Source organism: Stegodyphus dumicola, chromosome X1 (assembly GCF_044657685.1).
Source record: "Stegodyphus dumicola isolate Sdum_Otavi_A_Nest chromosome X1, ASM4465768v1".
In the NCBI taxonomy this organism is placed as follows: Eukaryota; Metazoa; Arthropoda; class Arachnida; order Araneae; family Eresidae; genus Stegodyphus; species Stegodyphus dumicola.
The window spans coordinates 128,810,140-128,823,617 of record NC_140780.1 but is presented as its reverse complement, the minus strand read 5'-3'; the positions used below and the strand labels follow the sequence as shown (position 1 = coordinate 128,823,617).

Below are 13,478 nucleotides of genomic sequence, written 5' to 3'. Positions count from 1 at the left end.
TTAAATAAAGTTTTGTGATTTTTGTTCTTAATGCGACCCTTTCTAATCTGGCGGTCGAAATCTGAACTATTATTTTTTTTATTAGCAGTTTTCTTTTCCCCATGGTCCATATAACGTATAAACAATGTTTAAACGAAATAGATCTACCAGAATGGGCTCTACATAGATCTAAATAGGATAAATTTAACTACCCTGTAGAAAGCATAAATACAGAAAATAGAATTTTGGGAAATTTCATATAAGAGTTATCGTGGACGAAAATATCGCCGCATACATACAGACAAGCAAATATCATTGTAAAAATACAAATATATGTTGTGGGAACCCTAATTCGAGCTCATTCCCTAATTCATTTACTATCGAAGTCTTGGATCGAAAAAACTGCCGGCTTTACCTATGTATACAGGCTGGCAGGAGGTAAAAACAGTGATTGCTCTTTCAACCTTTTTTTGACTGAAGACATTACCTCCCTATGTATATAGATTGGGGAGAGGTAATAATAGAGAAAACCTTCCTGAAATGAATAAAATTGTCAACATTTTAATTAAAAGCAAAAACACTGAAATGTTTTCAACAAATTTATTACATATTTTAAAAACTACATGAAAAATAACTACAGGAACCAGTAAAGAATTACATTTAAACATTAGTGGTAAATGCATATACAGATTTCATACATGAAACTGCAAGTTTTCAGTACCAAAAGCATATTAGACTCAACTTGCGGTCAAATACTAATTAATATTTATCAATACAAAATTAATAGCACCAACCTTTATTTATTAATATAGTCCTCTGAATATAGTTTCTAATTTTATACAACATGCAAAAATACTGTTTTCTTGTGAAAGATATCATTTACAAAATAAATAACTGAAATGCAGAAGCTCTTAATCTAAAAAAAAAAAGAAAGAAAATTTAGACCAGTATGAAAATACTTTATATTAATTAGAACACTTTTTACAAATATAAAAATATATATCGTTGATATGTATTATTTAACGACAGCATAAAATAGCTGCAGACGAAATCATACAGTTCTTTCAGTCCACAATATTAATTAAACTCTTTCTTTTCAACCTTCCGACTCTCAAAGAGCTATTGAAAATATTAAGCCCCCAGAAGGAGGTTCTATAAAAAAATTACTGTATCTATAGCTAATGGCCCTACAGAATATAATGTAATATATAATAATCTATAGCTAACGACATAACAGAATTTAGTGTGGCTATTAATTTCCAGGACTGCTCTAATAACACCAGAACAGATGTTGTGAAAAACGTAACCTTTTAATATGTTTCGAAGTAATCCCCATCTGCCATAATACACTTCTGTGCTCGAGTGTATAAGTTGTGGAAACAACTTTTAAAGTCCTCTTTCAGAAGGCTCTTCAATGTCGACGTCACGTTGCATGATAACACCCGCCCCCACATTGCGTTGCCAGTGAAGAGGTTTTTGGTCAAGCATGAGGTCGTGAAGCTGCATTATCCACCATACTCTCCTGATTTGTCCCCGCAGACATCTTTCTGTTTCCCAAATTCAAAACTGTGATCAAAGGAATATGCTTTGTGGATGTTGAAGACATCAAGAAAAACGTGATGTCGACATTGAAGAGCCTTCGAAAAGAAGACTTTAAAAGTTGTTTCTACAACTTACACAGATGCGCACAGAAGTGTATTACAGCAGATGGGGATTACTTTGAAACATATTAAAAGGTTACGTTTTTCATATCATCTGTTCTGGTGTTATTAGAGCAGTCTTGGAAATTAATAGCCACACCTTGTAATACTGGAATAGACTGATAGTTACTGATGGATTAATAATGTAACAGTAAATAAGCCGTTAATATAATAATCAAACAGTAACTGTCAGCCATTCTTGAGGCTGGAATCTTTATATCTATTTGTTTTGATCAACTTATAAAGTCTAGGTTTTTTTTAAGTGACCCCTCTTTACATGAGTACACTAGACAGAATATCAGTTCATTTGTTCCTTTTATTAACATAAACAGTGAAACCACCCAAGACAAAAGTATTTGTGCAATAATTGACTTAACAAGGGACTAGACATTATGGGTCCAATTTAACTACTTTCTTCTCTTTCTCCTATTATCATTCATGGCAGAATTAGGGTTTTTTAAAAGCCTGGTTGAGAAAACCTGACTTAAACAGAGAAATGAATTTATTACTGCAGACTAGTCTGTAAAACAAGTCTTGAAGTCAACACCTTTCTAGTTTCATTTCAGTTAAATTGTTATACAAAATTTAAAATGATTAATATCTATAAAAAAGAGCTTTCAGTCACAGAAATTACAGTCTTATGAACACAAAAAATTAAACACTAAAATATCTGTAATTAACTTTTTTAATATGCAGAACACGAGATTCCTAGTTTTAAAATTTAAAAAACATTAAAATATTACTAGTATAAATAACAAATAAATCCAAAAATTCCTCTTTAAATCTGACATAAATCACAAAAAGTAATACTGAGGAATGATACATCATTTCACTATTTCTAAGAAAACCATAAAACAGCTCACAGTTACGTTCGAAGATCTAGTCATGAACACATAATTAAAACAAAGGATAGTTATCTAAGTTAGTACCAAACAAAGAACATTAGAGCTCTGGTTTCCTGTTTATACTAGAAAAGAAGCTCTATTTTGAAATAGCTCTTAATTATCAATCATTATTTCAAAGTATTACAACATTCAGGTGAAAAAGACTAGCAATGACCTGCATCAAGCAACATGTATAAAAGTAACAGAAACATCCATTTATATGTCTGCTTCATCACAGCTAATTATCACAATTTCAGACAAGCGTGGCTACACCTGAATAACATTTTGAAAAAATATTTATGATGGAAGTAGCAGCAATATAAATAAAATTTTATTCATTCACCCATTTACTCTTTCAGTAAGCAGCTAATCTGTCAAATCTATATACAATTTAATTTTCAAAAATAAAAGAAACATTTTATATTCCTTAATATCAAACAATTTTTATAACAATGTCTTAGCAATATAATGTTTGGTTTTTTTAGTTTGTGTTTTTATATCAATCATAAGAACAAAAAATACTCTAATATATAATCTTTTGAACAACATAACCTCTGCAAAAGTATTTGCTGCCCATATCTAATTTGCCTAATGATTCATTTTACTTTAATTGACAATCATATAGTGTATATGTTACGGTGAAACACCGAAATCTGGAGAATGTCAACATTCACCTAGTCGCTTGGTGTATGTCCAAAATATTTTCCAAATACTCTTACTTCTGACTTACACTGGTAAATGTCGGCATTCACCATGTACTAATGGTGAATGTTGAACATATAAGAATATTATATTTTCTTCTCTGTAATTCAGTCGCGAGAAAACGCACTTGAGACTTAAAATAAGAACTTAAGAACATAAGAACTTAAAAAACACACAGTACATTCAAAATGAAAATAATAGAAGCTAAATACTTACTAAATTATGTGATTCAAATCTTATTTATTTCAACAACTTAAACTATTATGGCACTTTGAATTGCAGAAGAGGCCCTTGCTTTTACAACTGCATTTATTTGTGGAACACTTCCTTTTGCAATGACAGCGTGTACATAGACTCCTCTTTTTTCGACCTACACCAGAGCATATCTGTGATTGTCGACATACATCGTTGAGGGTCCGAATGTACAAGAATGTAATGAAATATTCGATCTTTCACCAACGTATTTGGTGAATGTTGACATTCTCCGGTGAAAGTCGACATTCTCTAATTTCGGTCTTTCACGGTAACATATATATATATATTAGTTCAGAGTTCAAAACAACGAGTTTTAAGGAGAGAATCTAATGATGTCTTTTAACCATATTTACAAAATAATAACTGGCTAACCAGCACTCATTAAAATAAGGTGGGATTTAGACAGAGATTCTTATGCTTAATTATTCTACTTATGAGACCTTAGTTTGGCTAGATGGCGAAAATACTAACTCTCCCATTACTAAACTCGTTCTTTATATTAAATAAAATATGCTTGCAATTTTTGCTCCATATAAACACACTGCATCAAATTATAAGCATTTTCCATATAGATGCATATGTTATCTTTTATTTAAGCTATGCACCTAACACATCGAATACCCAGTAAAAAATTAATATGGTTAACAATAGATTATTATACATATCCATCAAATGAATAACAAAATTTAAACTTTTAGTCATCCATAAATATAACAGAAAACTACAACAGTACAAGCAATCAGTTTCCTAGGCTAGATCATTCTGGAAAGATATATAATGGTAACACATGCTAACAATTAATTTAAAGTAGAGATGTTAATTATAAATGCATACATTGTTAACCTTTACCTATGTAATTTTGAAGTTCTCCAAATGCCAGCCATATTCATAGACACTAAAATGTAATACACAGTTTAATTGTCAGAAGACTAGGAAGGGAAAACAAAAAGAATATGCATGCTTTGTTTTTGTTGTTTACCACCACTCATATCTCATTTAGCAAGGCCGCCAGGGAAACTTATTTAACAAGCAAATTTGGATATGTGTCACTGAATATTTAAAAATATTCATTTCAAGTTAATTAGATTGACATTTAGTGATCCCATGTAATATAATCGATATATTAAAATATTTTAGATATTAAATAACTTTGTTACTTATTTATATTAAAAAAATTTAAATGAAAACATATAGCTTCGATTTCAAAGGGAAAGGGAGAAAAAAGACCTTCAAATCTTAAACAAATTTCATTCACTGACTGAAATGAATGCTAAGTATGAAATATACTCATTCTTATTAGCCACAGACTAACAAGGTACACCAAGTATTCTACAGTTACCGCATATTTTATGAAATTCAATGGATTTAAAATCGACTTAATAGCATTGAAAGCTTGTTTTTAAGCAAAGTTATGCATAAATATTTTTTTTCACTTTTAACAGCAGATAAAAAAATACTCTGAATTCAGTTTTTAAATGAAAAATTAGCTTAAATTTACATAAAAGCATTAAAAAATACTCAGATTCTAATTAATAATATAAAATGTTTGCATTAAAAAACTAAACTGTTGAACTGCTGCAGTTGCTCTTCTCATACAACTAATTAACAACTAACTGACACTATGGCTTTGGTTAGCTGATTAAAGTACAAATACATCGAGGTAATGAAAACATCATAGACAACTCTAGCAGGAAAAAAAACAAATCGGTTACCATAAATGCTGCCGCTATAAATTTGTGGATATGCCACCATTAGGTGTTAAGAGCCATGTTCTAATTCAAAATCTTTTTACACAGTAACTGAATATTTTTGGTTTAAATATTTCTTTTAATCTCTCATATTAGCCGTAGTACTGCTTCTCAAGATGCCACTTAAAAGATCATGAGGTGTAAAAGATAGAGCTAGTAATAATAAACATAAGCATTTTAACAGGTAGAAAGGTGGAGTTATGTCTGTAGAATAAGTTGAGAAAGCCTAGATGGCAGGCAAGTGTTTGCTGCCATAAACAGTGAACTCTTGGTTAACAGGGGCTAGACTAACCTGGTTCTCTTTTAAATAAAAAAAAGTTTGTTTATTGTGCAGCAACAGAAAATTTATTGTCAAAAACTAAAGTGTACATGAAAAATAAAAACAGAAAAGTGTATGGGATAACACCAGTGATAGCAGATAATGTAATAATGTTTGAGACTTTTTCTTATCTGCAATAGATTTAATTTAATTGTACATAATTCAGAATATATAAATAACACTAAATCATCTTTTAAAATTAAGTTGCTTGGTAATAAAAATAAATCTAGTGTACAACCTTTTGTAAATCTTCAAATTAATTACATCTATGATATTCTCTCTTCTATATAGACTCCTATGAAAATGCCAAAACAATGTAAATACTATCCTTTTTGTTTTGAAAATGGATTTATTTTATGTAACCAAATCAACTTTTCTCCAGAGTAAGCTGCTTTTTTTAACTACCCTTAGATTAACCACAATTTTGTGTCACCTATGAATGTGGTCCTGATTAATTAGCCCAGTAAATGAACAGTTGAATGTCAATAGTTCCCCTATGGACCTAAACTCTTTTCTCTGGTGCAGTGAGGTCATGGCCCAGAATTGCCAGATTTAGGAGGCACAATCTATATTAATATAAATTATAAAGATGTCCATTTTTTTCAAAGTTGAATTCATTTTTAATTAAAAAAATTTTAACTATTTTGCAGAAATATTCTTAAACATGACATAAGTTTAAAAGAATTTTAATATTCTGAATGAACCTGCACAAAAATATGCAGGATGAATTTCTCACTGCTCACATATTAAATCAAACAAACCACAAAATCATGCTTTATTTTATAATGAATAAATATTCATATGAAACAAGCTGAATGCATAAATTTTGCACAATACTAAAAGTTAATTTTTGCTGCATCATAAATTTTTTCCCATTTAAAGAACAAGCACAAAAATGCTGTTAAGTATTTTAAATGATAAGTAAGCTCCAGAGAGATACAAATGCTTTTCTTACTAATGTGTATACCTCTCTCCTATACACTGCTAAAATTTGTATTCTAATACTTCCCAAAATCTGTTACATACTTGCATATACATGTTAAATAGGTAATGTACATATTTATATGACATGAAAAGACTAACATATCACGAAAGCCGCCTAACCATGATAGTGGTTAGCAATGCTGACTGCTGTACACCAGTGAATCCTGCATTTGAATCCTGGAGAAGGCATGGATGTTTGTAAATGTATAGTGTCTGTGATTCATGGGGGCACTCTGAATATGCAGCAATCCAGAAATCTTCTCGACAGGTTGGTGGTAGGGTAAGATGGGTGGGAGACCCTTGGACCTGTCCACACTGTGGTGCTCTCCATCACAATTGGAGGCAGAATGAGCAAATTTGTACTGTCACCTGTATGGTGCCCAAGGCTCTTGCCGACAACAGGTACAATCTTGTACTCCTTGCCAGGATGAATTTCATGAGCTTGTTCCGATGTTACTGTCAGATAAGTGAGCTAAGTTACAACAACAACTACACGTAACAAACAGCACATAAGTCCCTAACACTAGATAACTACATACTGATGTATAATTAAAAAGAAAGGAAAATTAATTAAAAGGAAACCAATGAATCACAGAATAATATTTATACAAAAAATCAGGATACAAAACTCTAAGACTGAGAAAAAGTGTCAAATCTCTTAAAATTTTCAATGTCAAAACAAAAAGAGTTCCAACCAAGTGCCAAAGCTCAAACAGTTCCATTGAAGTAAATTTATCATTTTCACAAAGGAATACCTACATAAGCAGTAAAGTCATGCATCAAGAAACACTGGTTTCAATCGTATAGACACCAGGTATGCATACACACAGGTACAGTACACACAGGGGATACCAGAATTTCACCATTGGTCAAACATATAGCCTCATTCCATTAATTGTTATGCTCCACCCCAATTTTGATAGAAAACACTGAGATAGATAGTCCGAGGATCTCACACCCTTTATTCTCCTACAATTAAACAACATGACAGGGCTTCAGTATCCTGTGTATTTTGAATGCCCCTATGCTACATATACACTATAAACTTACAAACATCGATGCCTTCATCGGAATTCGAATCCAAGCCCAAAGATACAGCAGCCAGGAGCACTAACCATTGTCAACAACATTAATAAATCCTAGGCAATGTCACCCCCCCAAAGACAGTGGCTCTTAATTACATATAAGAAAACAAAATTACATATTGTGAAACTTAAATTGATCCAATATGGTAAGACATTGTAATACATTGGGGGTACACTCAGGCCCACCTGGCCATAAAGTGGCTTCATGGTAAAAAAAAAAAAAAAAAAAAAAAAAAAGAGTGACCCCAAAATGACCGTTTTAAAAAATAAAAAACTTAAAAACATTGAGGAAGAAATGTGTCAAATCATGCATACAGAATTTTTGTTCCTTTCCGTTTCAAACAAAATAAAAAGGTAGTTAAAAAAATTAGCATTTTTGCTTATTTATGTAATTTGCTTCCGTAAATTCAGAAAATTTAGATTAAAAAAACACACACATTCTAAATTTGAGTTTTCTTAAAATATTATTCTGACTGTCAAAGAAATTATTCCTATAATGCAAGTTTTGTACTAATATACCATACTATTATTGCTGCATTATGCTGCTGGTACACTGTATTGATTCTCAAAATACCTTCAATCATATAATATTTAGGATTTGAATTTATTTATATAATCACAGAAAAGCTATCTGCCTAAGAGAAAGAATGCCTTTGTGAAGGAACTTCCTACAAAAAATTGGTTCCTATTGATATCACATATGGGAAATCAGGAATACCCATGTAGTCAAACTGTTTACAGGGATTCAAACCCAAATAAAATTACCAGCATGCAATGTCTTATTTATTTGAATCCCGGTGAATCCTGCTTATTTATAAAATTAAACATTGCATAAATATAGCTTCAAATATAACTGGAAAATACTTAATTGCAAACAAAACAGCAATTCAGAATGAACTGGATAATTACAATGCAGAATGTTAACATTTAGAAAAAAATGGATGTATATCCTAGAACAATTTACTACCCTCCAAACTTTTAGACTCAATACTTGAAATGAAATGAATCAGTAATCTTCTCTAAATTAAAGAATTATTTTGCTTCAGCTATCAGACACTGTTATCAGAAAATTCAGTTATCAAAAACTCAGAAATCACAAGTTATATGGAGTGATGAAGTATTTTAACAATTTGTGATAATTAGAGATAATTATATTTGTGATAATTAAGAGATAATTATAATTAGAGATTAAACTTTCAGATAATTAGAGAACAAATACTTCTTTACATAACAATACCTACAGAAAAAATGTTACATTACAAAATGATGAAAAAATAGCATCTTTACTATGCATTCAACAAACTAAAATCAAGATAGAAATTCATAAACAATTTTTTCCAACAGCTGAAAATAAAAATATTTGCAACCTATTCAATACATGTCCATAAAGTTTTTATAGTTTTGTTACAGGCAAATACTTCTACAATAAAATAAAATGTATATTAAAATTAATTCTTTAACAATCTAAACATTTACTCCAGATATACATTATGTTTATTGAATAACCACTTTTTACATAATCTTGTTAATGTTTAAATGAAAATATGTGCTAAAGAATATCAATGAAAAACAAATACTGAACCTATTACAAAATACAACTCAGTGTAAATGAATAATGTATAAAATCTGAATGTATAAAATACATTCAGATCACAAATCAATGAGAATAAATCCTTGCAAACTGCTCAACGTTTTTTTTTTTTTTTTTTTTACAAAATGAAATTATAAGAGTTTGCAATTCTAAATGACATTTATTTTTCATATCACAAAAAGATAAATAAAATGCACTGCATCTTCAAAAATCCTATATCTAGTCTAAATTCTCCAATGTAATAAAATTCAATAAAACTGAAAACAAACTTTTTCATACATTACAGTTTCAACCTTATTATCATTATACTTCAGTAGCACAGGTTAATAACATGAAGGTCAGTTTAATAACATGACAGTTTTAGTTTAATAATATGAAATGCCAAAAAATTAAAAAACAAAAAAGTTTCAATGTGGAAAACTAATGTTAAAACAACACATGCTTCCACTGTAAGTGGATTTAACAAACTGCAAAAGCTACAGAGGTTGGACAAGAATATGGAAACACCTCATAAAATGCATGTTTGAATTGAAATGTTTACTCTTGCAAAAGCTGTTAGTGGTGCTGATGTGCTTGCTCACTAATGCCACCTGTACAACATTCTCAATATGTTATGAATGCCATTCTTTATCGAGACAGTGTTCTGTGCAGTTGTGAGTGCATCATGTTGGACCTAAATGAATTTGAACGTAGGTAAATTGTTGGGGGGCTTGTGCAGTGGGTGCTTCCATAACCAAGGCAGCTCAAGCTCAAGTATGTTCTGTTCCAAGAGGCACAGTATCTAAGATTTTAAACTCATACAGCAAAACTGAATTAACTGCATCCACTAAATCACAGCATTGACCAAAAAGTGTATTCAGTGATCATGACAGACAGTCACTGAAGAGGACTACAGCCACAAAAGTGACTACTGAATTGAATGTCAAACTTGCAAACCCTGTCAGCACCAAAACAATATGAAGGGAACTCCACAAACAGGTTACTTTTGGGTAACCAGCAATTAAAATGCCACTCATCAGTGATTATCAACAGCCATATCGTGATATTCCATGGGATCCACCACTACTGTGCAAGGTCACATTACTGCCATGAATTATGTGACCATTTTGGCTGAGCACATCCATCCAATGGTACAAATTTTGTTCCCCAATTATGATGCCATATCCCAAGATGAAAGAGTTCATTTTCACTCAGCTCACACCATCCAGAATTGGTTTTCTAAGCATGAGAGTGAACTTTCACATCTACCATAACCACCACAGTTACGATATATCAATATTATTCAGCCATTGTGGACTATTTTGGAGAGAAATCTGTACGAGTACCATCCACTGCCATCATCCTTGACCGAACTTGCCAATGTTTTAATGGTACACGATTCCTTGCAAAGCATACAAAATGTCTATTATTTACCCATCCTGAAATGACTGCAAGCTGTTTTCAATGCCAACGGTTTTATTACATAATAATTAGTCACAGTAGCATGTTTTTATTTCGGTATTTCCAAATTTGTGTCCAACCCCTGTAATACAGTACTGAATGCTAAGCATATATAATCATTACAATAAAAAATTCATAAAATATTTATGACCAAAATGAAATGCAAATGTAGGAATCTGCTTCACACTTTTTAAGATTTCCATTAAAATAAAAATTACATACTATGAAATGTAAATCTTCAAACATGCTGCAATACTTGTATTAATTATATGCAGCACTTTGATTACAAAATAGACCAAAATAAAAAAAATAAAAAAAAAAAAAAGAGAGAGAGAAAGAGAAAGAAAGAAATAGGAAAAACAACATGCATTTAAATTGAACTCTACAGTCGCACTACATTTAAAACTTGAAGTCAAATGCCAGTAAATTAAAGGCAACGAACAGGTATAATTAATACTTATTTTGAAACAATGCTACATAGGAAGCAGTTAAGTTCTCTTTGCTTAATTTTTTCAACATTTTATTCAGATGAGAGTCACTTATTGCTGCATTCTTTTTGTTAAACATTTCCATATTTTTTCATTATTTTATTCAGATGAGAATCACTTATTGTTGCATTCTTTTTGTTATACATTCCCACATTTTTAATATAAGAGGCATATAAAAGTAATAAAGTTAAGAATTTTGACCTCCTAAAACTCCAGGACCTAGCAGCACTTCTTGGGTTCAACAGCTACATTAGCTCGGCCCCTTTTCTTCAATCTATTTGTATTTTTTAATGAAAAGTTTTTACTTCTGACTAGGTTAAAAAAAAAAGTAATTTTTATAAGGTCAGTGTTTTTATCACCGATTTGTTTTAAAGTGGATCATTAGCAGATAAAAATTCCAAGTGTCATGTCTATTTATTGAGATTTCATTACTCTCTAGATCTCTAATGCTACTTCTTGTTTTTCCAAGAAACAAAACTATATATCAAATAACCTTTTTAAATAAAACTATTTTTATTTTTTCATTTTCAAAATCATCTTGTCTTTTTCTCTACATTTAAACAAAGCAGTCCATTATTTATGATCCAAGTACTTGCAAAGCAATGAACATTCATATACATGACCAAGAATGTTTTATGTTTATCACAACCCTGAAGCTTCTACAGCCAGGCCTTTTTCTTGCTTTAATTGGGTGGGACAGAAGACTCATTTGATCCAGTTAAATGTAAACAGTTTTTCAGGTATATTAAAATACCTTGCTCACGATTGTTTTGAATTCATACGCTTAATTTTTTCGGCTCCAGAAAGTTGAGAGCATTGTTTCAACCTGAAATTTGTCCGCATATCAAAAAATTGTTTTCATTTTCCCACCAGTTTTCTAATATATAAGAAAATGCAGATATTTTAATCTCTATTTATACATATTTAAAAATTCTACAACATATTTAAAAATTCATATACTACAACATATTTAAAAATTCCGAGAGATAAATATCATAAAATCAATACACAAAAGAACTAAATAATTCAGCTGTAAAACATTAAAAAACACACTTTTACAGCAACAATCAGCATGAATATTCTTCTCTTTGAATCGAGTCTACTTTTTAGTTTTCAAAATTTTACAGACTGATTACAGAAGTTCTCCCCGTCTCCCCCTCGTAGTGTTACAGAAACTACAGCTAGCTATGAGATGAGTCTTTGTACAAAAAAATAGCAAAGATACACTGCCTGGGATATGATTAATTTCTTCCAAAAGGGAAAAATTAGACGACACAGATTTTTTAAGTGTTAAAATATTATCTAAGAGTTTGTCTTAAAATTAAATTACATCAACCATCAGCATTATGATTCTCTAGCTTTGCAGTTAGCCTAGAATACACACTACCCTAGGCTGAATATTTTTTCTGGAAAACATTTTTCAGAAAAAACTTCGAGAGCAAAGATAGAAAAATTCAAATCAATCAAAATTATGAGGGGGAAAATAAAATACCCATTATTACTAACAGAAAATTTTGACTTAGGATGTATAAAGAAATTATTTTGTGAAAAGCACACCCACATTATCATAAGGTATCAACTAACCAATAAATTTCAGAAAAATTATTAAAAGTATAAATATATAAGGATGTTCAGAAAAAAAATTTTTTTGTTTCTCCACATCAGGGCATATTGCTTCGCTTTATAGTTCATACATAAAAGCAAAATAATTGAGTTAACATTAATTTGAGTGTTATAAAAATTGCAGATACATTTCATGTTAAACAATGCAGATAAAAAATAGGAATGTTAAAAAATATTCATTATTTGTATACAAATGATGATGATTACCAATTAATAACAGAAATATTATAACTATATGTACACAGATCTATATGAGTACAATGGCTCAGAAACTGTGTACAAATTAGCTTATGTAAACAAAAATGCACATATGATGCCTGAATTTTACACTTTGATATTTGTAACTAACACATATAAATTAGTAACACATAAAATAATGGAACTGAGTTAAATATATAGCACTTGTGACCTTGTAAAAGAAAAACACACTGCCAAAGCTATGATTGGTTTAAATCCATTGTAGTGTGTATATTTTGTATCCAATCTTGGCACAAGAATTTCATTTCATGCATGTTTTAATTTGGAACACACAGATTTTTGCAGCACAGTCTCTAAATTGCTACTTTCTCCAATGTTGATTAACACTACTCCTACAAGAATTAAAAACGTAGGTTAGTATACCAACATTGATTAAATAATAGCTATTTGATTTTAGTTACAACATCAGATGTTTTCCATAA

The 13,478-nt window shown here is 30.5% G+C and overlaps 1 protein-coding gene across 3 annotated transcripts in view; it reads right to left on the bottom strand.

The window, feature by feature from the left end:
- Positions 1–565: 565 nt before the first annotated feature.
- The window catches only part of LOC146993268 (uncharacterized), a 115,003-nt gene continuing 102,090 nt past the window's right edge, over positions 566–13,478 (bottom strand). For all 3 annotated transcript variants that reach the window (XM_085807813.1, XM_085807814.1, XM_085807815.1), the window contains one exon: positions 566–13,388. The gene's annotated coding sequence lies outside the window, so the exon portion shown is untranslated. The remainder of the gene's footprint in view (positions 13,389–13,478) is intronic.